This window comes from Lactuca serriola, chromosome 1, assembly GCF_051521515.1.
Source record: "Lactuca serriola cultivar US96UC23 chromosome 1, Lser_US96UC23_V15, whole genome shotgun sequence".
NCBI lineage: Eukaryota > Viridiplantae > Streptophyta > Magnoliopsida > Asterales > Asteraceae > Lactuca > Lactuca serriola.
The window spans coordinates 125289833-125301942 of NC_136408.1; the positions used below are offsets into that span (position 1 = coordinate 125289833).

The window sequence follows — 12110 nt, forward strand, 5'->3', positions numbered from 1 at the left end:
AACCGGCACACTAACTTGGACTTAACAAGGTAGGTAAAGGGTGACTTAATATTTATCATAGTATCGATGGAGCGTGTGTGGTTAACCGGCACATTGATTGAGGGGTAATTTATTAAGGGTACCAAGTGATTTGCATGGTTACTTCACACCTTGTTTTGTGATCCTCGGCATCCCAGTCACAAAACCTGAAGGGCACACTCGAGATTGAAACATGCCTTTGAAAAGTTCAATGAATCTCAAAGATCTAGGAGTTTCAAAACCAATTAAAACCTAATAATACATTTCGTTTATCTTGGTGGAAATTGGTGAATCGTCATTCACCTACCTTCAAATATTTTATAGCTTGGATTACGACATACCTCTTCTAAGTTATAAAATAGTTTGTTGGGTCCTAGCCTTAATATTTCATATTGGGTGTCATATTAAGGACTTTAAATCAACTATCTTGAATATCTCCCAAAAGATGTCTGGTTTAGATACCTATGATCTTCCCAAATCTCTTGAAACAAGGTTTCCTAATGAAGATGATGTCCCATGGATATCATACTTCTTTCACCTCCTCCAATTATTCTCCCCAACCCACAAGTTCTTGAAAATTTTAAGGTCACTCAAGCCCTATTGGCAAGGCAAGGTCTAGGTGTGATCACATCTTGGAGATGTAGTCACATATTGACAAGCCGGGAGAGTTGGGTGTCAAAGTCTTGAGAAAGTTGGTGGTTCAATCACTTTCTAAGTCACATAGTGAGTTCCTTTGGGACACTTATGAAACAGACTATGACAAGACCCTTAATGATCTTATCTATTTGCTAAGATCAACTTCCTAAAACTTTATGGACATTGACAATGATGACATTGGATATCTAGTAAAGCTCTCTCTTCCCGATGGAAAGGGATCAGCCATAGTCAACTCGGTTGACCAAATGGTAAAGAGAAAAGCTAAGTCTGTGATAGTCTCGTGTACCATTATCAAAGGGTTCATATGTTTATATTGCCAAAGGAAGGGGCATTGGTCACGAAGCTGCCAAATTTACCTAAGGATGTTAAAGTCAATAAGTTTGACTCTACTTCAGGTAAAGTCCACTATCTAACTCTGTTAAGTTTCTATTCTGAGATTCTTGATACTTGATGTGACTGGGTCACATGGTGATGTTTTAAGAATCAAAGAAAAATGAAGAAACCTAAAGAAAGAATATGTTGAATCTGATCGCATAGATGGATTTCTATCGCATAGTTTGAAAAATCGGATTCTTCAGCTACTTCTTAGGAGTTATGAGATATTGCTTAGGAATAGATAACAACAAGTTTTCATATGGATTGTAAGGATAAGTTTTTCCGCAAAGTTTAAAAATAAAAGAAAAATTTTTGATTTTATTTATTTTAAAATATCCTTACAATGGCATTTAAGGAAAAATTGTTGCTTATATGATTCCATTAAGAGCAAGAGTGGAAATATGAAATTGATTCTTTCATTTGTGGTAATGTCTAGATTTACCAAATAAGGAAAGATTCTCATCACCCAAGTTTCAATTGGACCGGAACTTGGAATCATGCAAGTTGTATAGCATGATGAATGAGAACTTTCAAGTATTGGAAAATTAAGACTAATTACTCGGTCACATGGATGTGTGAGTCAAGTAAAGGACTAAGGGATCGAGTACACATTCTTGTGGACTGATTAAGTCCACCACAAAAGATTGATAAGACTATTCGTCATAGTTTACTAAAGCTCAGTAAATATGATTATACTTACAAGCTTAAGTGTAACTCTGAGACATTGGAAAAGGTCCCAATGTATGGCAGAGCGAATAAGAAGAATCAACATAGGCAGAAGGATAAAAGTTTCTCAAATCTGAAAAGATGGGAGAGTACTTTAGTATCAGTTTTGTGATCATCTTAATGATTAAGAAACCATAGCACAATTAGTTCTCTAAGGAAATCTTAGTGCATTCTTATGACTAAGAAGAGGGATCTTGAATTGTTGAAATGGTTAAATCAAGAAGATGAGTCATACTTCGTTCCAATACAAGTCTTAGAGTCATACTCCAAGATTGTAACTTGAGTGACATGTCTCAAAAGAAGGTTTAAAACACTTGTCAAATGTAAGAGTAAAAGTTTTCTACTCTAGTACATTTGAAATTGGTAAGTTGTGATGTTTTGGATAAAACAAAGACCAAATTAGGCCAATTGTGTGAAGTGTTTGTCTTGATTAGAATCCACACTATCTCTTGGATGTTTGACAAGGGAGTCTTATATGTCAAGAGGACAGTGGGAGTCTGAAAGGTCTTGAAAGTCTCAAGAACTAATCAAGAATGGAACCTGAAGTTCTTCACTAGCACACAACTTGAGGTTCATAACCTATCGTGTTGACATATTCTGTGCCCATTCCAGTTAAAGTTGGCTTTGCATATGAGTTCTTAGAGTTCTCAATTTGTTGCACAACAACTTGGAAGCAATGGTAGGCCCTTGAGCTGCCAGGTGGCAAGAAATTAAGATTGAGTTCAGTCCATATGAGTTTGGGTTTGTCATTATCCTTGTCTTGTGACTATGATTTTGACAATTCACATGGATAAGAACACATACACCATTAAATCTAAGTGTCATAAGGTTTCTCTCCGATTCATGAAAATGATGGTGAGGAAACACTTTCACTAAGTAGATTTTAGCTAGATAGCAATTGTGATATTTGCATTCTCAAAGTCGTTAGTGGAGCGTGTGTGGTTTACCGGCACACTAACCTGGACTTGTGAGAAGTGGCAAAAAGGTCTAACCATTATGATTACGACATACCTCTTCATCATTGTTTAGACACACAAGTGTGCTATCTAAGGGAAGGTGTATGATTTTGATAAAGTTTTATCAAAACAATCTAGCATCAGAAATCTGAACTTTGGTAAGAAAGTCAATGAAGTATTGATTTCTAGAAGTCCAGGTGATTTCTGAGAACATGTCAAAGCTAGTGGGAGCATAAGTGTTATGCTAATAATCATCATGTTAGTGGGAGCATGATAATTATGATAAATATTGCAAGTTAGCAATGTTAATTATAGAAAACAAAAGGTTTCAATTGGGAAAAGTTGTTTTGCTATAATTAAGGGAGAGGAAATTATACTTCATCTCAAATCTACAAGTTTAGATCGTGAGGTTTTAATCATTTAGTCAAGGAAATATATATGAATTTCACGTTGGAATGGCTCAACACAAGGAAGTTCTGTATATGAGTCCATTATTTGCGTTCTAAATTCGATTATGATTACGACATCCCTTTTCATAATCTGAATTATGAGAACTTGGCAAATTGAAATGGTAATAGTATAGCAAAAGACTGGTTTAGTCTTTATGTGAGACATCATGAATCGTGTCCCATATGCTTCAGATATAGGATCGATTACATGTGCTATATTCATCCGTTCTAAAATTTTCCAAATGCCTGGGGCATTAAGAAGGGAAAAGGTTTAGAACTGGATATGACTAAAAGGATTAAACAATTGTCAAGGACAATCCAAGGTTTACCAAAGATTGGTTACTCAAGGACAATTGGAAGTATAGTGATAATTCTGGAAAGACCATATTGACATAATCTGTAAGGAGGCAACTCTTTTTCAGAAGTGATAGTCAAAATGGAATCTGGAAATGTTTCAAAGTTAGAAATTTCAATCTGTGTAAGATTAAGGAAACTTAATGCAAGAAGGATATTTACAAGGAGTTGATCTCCTTTGGAATACTCTGTAATGATTGTTGCCAAGTCTTTGTGAGTTTGTGCATAATCGTTACAAGAGGATCAATGCATATAAGTTTTGAATCTAACAGATTTCAGTAAATGGCATGAATTTGGAATTCTTGCATTTGCGGTAAGGATTTGGGAGTGTGAAAAGAGAATTATTGAAGTTATGTTCAATTGATCTAGTTCACAAAGTAAAGATCATAGACAAACATAGTATGCATACTTGGTGTATGGCATGACTAGTGTTTAAGAAAACATAGTGTACATGCTTGGAGCATGGGACAACTATTGTTTTAAATTCAAGAATAAAGTTGATAGCTGAAACAGTATACAATGAATAATGTGTAATCATATGGTGATAAATAAAAGGTGTTTTATTTATGTTCAAAGAGTTGATACCATATTGGATTCAATTATTATTGTGTTTCATTTTGCATGTTTTGACTTCCCGAATAAACTGGGTTATTCTTCCGGAATGACTAAGTTATTCAAATCATCCACAGTCGGTCATATGTTGGAAGTAGATATGAATTAAGACTGTCATGGGTTGGCTTGTAGAGGTCTAAGGTGTTGGACAAAGGGCTACAACACTCATGAGTGCTCATAAGTTCTGAGTATTGGATTCAACCCGCGCTCATTGGAATCACTTCATGGATTTTATCACGAGTGATCATGAGACGATAATATCTTATATTCTTCAAACCTAGAGATATGAGTTGTTACTATGAGTTGATAGTACATTGATTGCACGAAAACGCATACGGTAACTCGGTGTTATAAAACGTGCCTTTGTGTATGATTCAACAAGTAGTAGAACAAGCCATATGAGTCGAAGTTTATCCGTTCCTTTTACCTTCGGGATAAAAGCAATATCTGTGGGCCCCTCGATGATTTGATGATGACAAATGGAAGTGCTCGGCCGGGCCAAGACTGATTTGATTTGTTCAATTAGTCAGTCGTCATAAATCGCAAATCGGGAAACAACTAATGGACAGAGAGAATGATTATAATCCATGTCTCAGTCCATATGATATCTAGAATGGAGGAATATATGATCCATTATCTAATGGACAAGTCATTGACAAAGGTCAGAGTTCACCGACAAGGTCAGAGTTCGACAGCGGCTTTAAGAGCTACGATTGCCAGTTAGGTTTGAAGTCATACGCAATAATAGTTTTAGACTTATCCAAGTGGGAGACTGTTGGATTAATGTCTAAGTCCATAACTATATTTGGTATGTACTTGACCCGACCCGACATGGTCCATTTGGGTTGCACTTCACCGACACAATTCATATGGATAATCTTTTGAGAATAGTATGTTTATGATTACTATTAATATATTATAAGTTCTAATATATTAATATGGAATCATATTATTTAATTAGTATTGATCAAGAATTAATTTATAATTAATTAAGTGATCAAAAGGAACTAATTAAATATGGACTCTTATATATATGGAATGGGCCAAGTTCATTTAGGTTGGGCTAAGCTTTCATGGATAGTCCATGGAGTGTTTAACCCATGGATCCTAGGAAATGAAAGGTCATGGGTATTAGGGTTTAACCCTAATCCTCCATACTATATGAAGATGTCTTTGGTTGGTGAAATTGGCACTAGTGTGGATACACTAAAGAAGGGCTAGCCAATTTCACTAGAGAGAACCAAGTAATCATATTCTCTAAAGTATTCCAAGGTGTCTTGGTGATTTGTGATTCCACTTGAGGCTTCCACACTATTGGGGCTAAGCTCTTAAAGCTTGAAGTCATCAAGCTACATCAAGAGGTATGTATTCTATCTTGTTACATTCATAGTTTTTGTATGCTAGATTAGGATAATACCTTGGATGTTCTTATTTGCATGTATAATAGAGAAAACATAGATCCAAGGTATTTAGGGTTGCATGTACACTTAGGAAGTGTTAGAATGCTCAGAACCCAACAATATATATATATATATATATATATATATATATATATATATGTATATAGCTTTATGAATTCTTCCTGTTGAATTTTTTATTTTAGGCAAAAAAAAAAAAAAAAAAAACAGAAAAGTAATTCTACTTTACCTAATTTGTTGATTTAGCCTTGTAAAAGTTCTTTCTATAGTGATTGATTCATTATATTTTGATACGTAAATGTCAACTAGAGGAAAAAAGTTCATGTAGAGTACGAAATACATTTATATAGAGATATAAAATCTCTACACATTTTGACTTAAATAAATTAATTTAAAAAATCTCAAAAGGACTCTAATTTCAGTATTTTGACAGTCCCTTATTCTTAAAATTCCTTTGGGTTGTCTTCATTAAGTTGAATCACATTGTGGTCTCAAAATATTTCCTTAACATGGCAATGTGATTTGGACAACTGGAGTCTAAGATGGTATAGGATCCTGTTCTTTTGGGAGTTCCATAAGACAAATATATGGTGGGGTTCGGTAGGTGTATAATAGATTTTTAGAACTTCATCGAGCTAAACCTATAACTAAGTTGATTGTTTGATGTCAAACTTGCTTTTCTTTAAACTTGATTTTGATACTCGCATGTTATGTGTATTTTTCTGTTGATACTCAAGTTGAAAGTTGGTTGTTATACTTAGGTTTGTTCTTTTTGTATCAAGTCCAATTGTAAAAAACATTTGAATTTGTATAAGTCCTTTCCTCATTATAACATCCTACTTTTTGTATCTTTTGAAATTGAAAACCTTGGAAAGCATGTTGTTATTTCTTTTGTAATTGATTGGGTACATTTTTTATAATTTGTAGGTGACTGTTTATATTGTTGCAAAATGAATATGGAAGACATTTAATGATTCAGACCACTATGTGGGTGTAAAACCCCAAATTGCTATGTATCAATTGGATTTACTATTAGGGATGTCAAAAAGTCCCGTGGGACCCCGTTCCAGTGGGGGCCTCATCCCATTTGGGGGATTTGTTTTAAAAATCGGGACCGGGGACGGGGGTGGGGGCAAGGTTAACCCCCGTTTTAATTTCGGGGGCGGGGGCGGGGGTAGGCAATCCTGTCCCGAAATTCCCATGGGGACCCCGTTAATAAATTATACATATATTTACATATATTAATTATATAAATATAATAAACAATAACATGATTTTGAGCTTCCAAAATTCATCAAAAACATGTTTTTAAGTTGTTAGCATAATTTTTAAAAATGTCATAACTTTTTATTTTTTTTATTTTTAACATCTAAAATTCTGCTATAAATAATTATTTGTTATCTAAAAAATAGCTTCTTTTAACCTAAATAACAACTTCTTTTAGCAAAAAAAAAAGTAGCCCAAAATCAATCAGGGGCGGGGGCGGGAGTAGGAAGGCTGAACATTCCGGGGGCGGGGGCGGGGGCGGGGGAACGGGGAAATTTCGGGGGCGGGGGCGGGAGATGCACTCCCCGCCCCGTTTGCCCCCGTTGACATCCCTATTTACTATGATGGTGCGTAATCCCAATCTAGTGAATGATGCATGATCTAATATGGAATGAGAACACCAGATGAATATTCAATGCACAGTATATTGATGATAGTCTAGTACATAAGATTCAAATTACACTTGGTTTTCTCTCCATTTCTCTCTAGAACACATCCTTAGGTTATGGAGTCACACAAAAACGTCATTTTCTTTTTACAAGGCTAAAATAACACTATATATATACCTAGAACTAATAAAAAAGGCCTAACCCAAAACCCAAACAAGACAACATTAAGCCTAACCGAAATCACATGTGATTTCGGTCCAAACAAGACCAAAACATGGTGTTTTCAGTCATAGACCGGGAACTCTAATAGCTTATGAAAAGCAAAGCATAAACCATAATTTATGACCTCGCAATGTCCCCCATGATTTATAGCTTTAGTTTCTCTTCAATCTTCTCTTTGATCTTGAGTTTCAGCTCTTGCCTTCGATTTCTTCACAACTTCAAGATGAGCATATGAATTTCTGCATGAATGACTTCATCTTGAACAATTGGACTTTTCTTCAAAATTGACTTTGAACGCACAATGGGTATAGAGGCTTCTTGTAAAGGTTCTTGAAAATCAGCACTTTCAGCTTTGAAATACTTCAAACAAAATAATTACAGAGAGACCAATTCTTCTGGATCACTTCAGCAAGTTCATAGATAGCAACATATTGATTGAGGGGGCTTCAATGCAATCTGTCACATAACTTCAAGTATAGCTTCACCTTGCTTCTGGGGTTGAAAGATTGAATGTTGAAAACTAATCTTCACTTCTAGTTCCTTTGAATAAATATTCTTCTTCGATCATCACTACAAGAAAAATCATAAATAGCTACGGAAAGTTACTATGGAATCAAAATCCGTTGCTATTTTACTACGGAATATGCTACGAAACGACTTGCCGTAGCTATTTTGCTACATAAATGGTTACGAAATTGCATTATGTAGCTAAATCTTAAATAGCTACGTAAAGTTGTTACGGAATCTAAATTTATAGTTATTGTACTACGCAATATGTTACAAAATGGTTGTTTGTAACTAATTTGCTACGGAAATGGTTACGGAATTTCATTCCGTAGCTAAATCTTGAATAGTTGCTACGGAATTAAAATTCATAACTAGTTTACCACAAATAATGCTACAAATTTTATTGGTTGTAGCTAGTTCTCTATGAAACTTGTTACAAAATCCATTTATGTAGCTAATTGGCTACGAAAAAAAATACGTAGCTAGTTAGCTATGGAATTGGGATCCGTAGCTATTTTGCTAGGAAAAATTGCTACAAAATAAAATTTTGTAGCTAATTTATTATGGAACTAGTTACAAAAAGGTGAATTTGCAAAATAGCTACGAAATTAAAATCCATTGGTATTTGGCTACGAAAAATTCCGTATTCAAGTAGTTACGACATATGTTTCCGTAGCAAAATATATAAGATTATTGAAAAAAATATATTAAAAGTTCACAATTATCTTTGAAAACTCACCAACAAAAATAAAATATTATTTTTGATATATTTTTTTTTGTTTTTTTTCCTCGAGCAGGTTTCAAGTTGATGAAGAAGGATATAAAATTAGTTGAAAGAAAGGATATAAAATTAGATGAATAAAATAACATTTTGTTATTATCTTAAAGTAGGCACAACTTTTTTTGTTAGTTTAATTTTATAGTATGAAAGGAGAAAAACGTGTATATGTGCGAGATAGGCAGCAGGATAACAAATTCACGAGCATTCTGGATAACAAAACAAACAAGGGTTTGGATTTCTATTGCTTTATTATCCATTTACTATTGTGGTCCAAAAGTTTCAGTAGATGTTGCAAATTGACACGATTCTTTTCATTTTTCTCAATTCGACACATAATTAATAAAACATAATGTACAGTTTATGCAAAACATCACCCAAAAGCTATTTTTTAAACAAAAAAAATATTATAAATAAAAATGCGGAAGCTAGCAAGAAGTTAATATTTTTTGACAATTCACTTCATGAGGAGCCATTTAATTTAATTATTATACTAGTGGTAAATATTTTGCACTTTTTATTAAATATATATAATCTATTTACGAAGGAATACCAATGGTACATTTCACTAAAAAATGTTTAATAGATAAAAGAAAAAGCTAACGAGAATAAAACAATGAGAAGATGCATAAGTAGTGAAAACTATTTGTGAATTTCTAGGAAAATTTCTTAAAACCAAAACAATGTAAACCGAATTGCAATATATGAAAAAGGTTTAATATGTATTTTTAATGTTTTATTTTCTTTCTCAAAACAATATTAAGATGATAGAGGAATGTTTAATAGAACCGCATCATACGCATTAAAACAACATTAAAATTTTATATATAATATAAAAAAAATCGACGTACCAATCAATATCATCAGTTTTATTAAGGGCAAATCTTATTAAAGGAAAATGAGCAAATTTTGACCAAAATAAGTCTTCTTCCCCAAATCAGATCAAATTTGTCGCCGATCGCATTCCTCTATCACTTATGCCATTATCGATCAATCGGAGCTCCTCGATCGTCTTCATCCCTATTAGGTAACATTCTTCTCTCTTCTTTTTGTTCCATTTTCTCTTTCTATCATCCAATGACTTGAAGGATATTGATTGAATCCGAGGCGAGTTAATTTCTGTTAACTCTATCAATCCTGATGCTTTTGTACCTTAGTTTTTATCTCTCCTTTGGTATTTTTCTTTTGTGTGTTATCTATATTGAATCTATCGATGTCAAATGTTAAACGATACGGATCTGCATTTTCGTTGATAACATTCAGATTAGGTTTGATGTTGATATCATGCCATGTGATCTGTACTTGATGATGGTTTTACATCGAGAACTTTCATTTAAATTGATCGTAATTTTGGAACTCGCAGTTTCTTTGAATTTGATTGTCAAAAGCATTTAAATTTCCATACAACATGTAGATGCAATTGGAATGAGAATTTTCTAGGTTTAAGATTACCTGACTCTTCTCTGCTTGTTTCTGCTATTCTTCTGTTGTCAACTAATCCAGAGACTTGAAATTCTACTATTGGCATCTCAATTATATGAAATATCTTTATAATCAGCATTCATAATATATCAATTAATGATTTTTCTTGTTGGACAATGCAGGAGCCAGGACCTATTGATTGGGAGTACTACATGAAAGGTATTTCTTTGCCAACAAACAAACATGCATACACTTTTATACCATAGAAATCATTCCATGAGGGTTCTAGTTTTTAATTTGTTTTTCTAACTTTATTTTATACAAAATTCAAAATATTTTATAGATAATTTTGAATTTTTGGGCCTATATCTTGTTTGTGTATTAACACTCTTGTTTAAAATGATTTGAGTAATGGCCTCATTTTAAATGCTATAATGTGCTAATGTGTATACTATCTAGACACCCCTTTTTCCCTTCCTAACATTCCTTTGAACTATGTTATAATGTGCTAAGTTGGTGAAGGGTAAAACGGTCATTTATCATACTCAAATAGTCTTTGTATATTCAATTTTTTTTTTGAAAGAGACTATGTATGCAATATTAATTAAAGGCATGAACTCTTTCAACTTTTTCTTTGTTCTAGGTTCCAATCCAATCAAATTCAATCCAGGTGATAACAAAACTATCAAGTTTAAGCTTTGTGTTTAATTTTTTATACTTACTATGACATTGTAAGTTGTTATTTTCTTTAGTTTTTGTATTTTTAAAAGTAAAAAGTAGGATGTTAAAATAAATAACACAATATGAGGATAATCAACGAAAATATGAGGATGTTCAGCAAAAATATGAGGATGCTCAGAAAAAAAATGTGGAGTTTCAGCAGAAAAATGTGGATGTTCAAGCAAAGTTTGAACAACAACTTGCACAAGCAATGAATGCCATTAACACATTGAGTGAACATGTCAAAACTTTTATTAATCAATGATATAATGTTATGTATCAAATAATGTTTTACGTTAAATTTGTAGCGACTTTTGATTTTGAAATACGTATATTTTGATGTATTGGATATTTCTTTTAGTTTCTATAGAAATACTTTGTTATTTTTGGTTTTATATTAATTCTATTTTTGTAAATTAATATAATAAGTCAAATTAAATAAACGAATTTTATAAAAAAAAATGGTATGCAATGATTGTTATGGAATTGACTACAAAAAAGTTGTTACAAAGTTTGTTACGGAACGAATGGCTACGGAATTTGTTACGGAAGGAATGGTTACGGAATTTGCTATGGAACAATTGGCTACGGAATTTGCTATGGATCAAATGACTACGGAATTTGCTACGGAACAATTAGCTACAAAATTTGCTATGGACCAAATGGCTACGAAATTTGCTACGGAACAAAATAGATACGGAATTTGCTACAGAATTCATTGTTACAGAATTGTGATGGAAGTGTGTTGTAGTTGAAATGCTACGGGTAGACGTCATAGCAACGACTATAGCAAAATTGCTACGGAATTATAATTTCGTAGTTAAACATTTTGCTACAAGAAATCTTACTATGGAATCTTATTGGCAAATTCCATAGCAACTTCCGTAGTTATTTAGGTTTAGCTACGGAATTACATCTTTTTGCTACGGAATTTTTCCGTAGTTAAATCGAAATTTTCTTGTAGTGCATGGATGCGTCTTGAAGGTAACCATGACAAAAAAAATCCCTGTGGATCAAAGAATCATAAAGACCCTTCTCACCACAGTTGTTCAAGGACCCAACCTTGGCTCAGAAGGAGACTACTCGCAGTATCTATGTGAACACGGAGGAACGCACTGTGATTTGTTGAGTATCGGAGAACTACTCATGGCTATTTTTGATGTTAGCCCTTGCATATCCTCGATCAAAGATCTCAATACAGTTTTTCAAGTTAACAAGTTAACTTGGCCCTTGGCGAGACG

At 33.4% G+C, this 12110-nt stretch overlaps 1 long non-coding RNA gene across 1 annotated transcript; it reads left to right on the top strand.

Annotated features, from left to right (window-relative positions):
• The first annotated feature begins 9648 nt into the window (after positions 1 to 9648).
• On the top strand, positions 9649 to 11173 carry LOC145070847 (uncharacterized). Its single transcript, XR_013690107.1, has 3 exons — positions 9649 to 9754; positions 10332 to 10368; positions 10793 to 11173. It is a non-coding gene; the product is annotated as an uncharacterized LOC145070847 (long non-coding RNA).
• Positions 11174 to 12110: the final 937 nt, after the last annotated feature.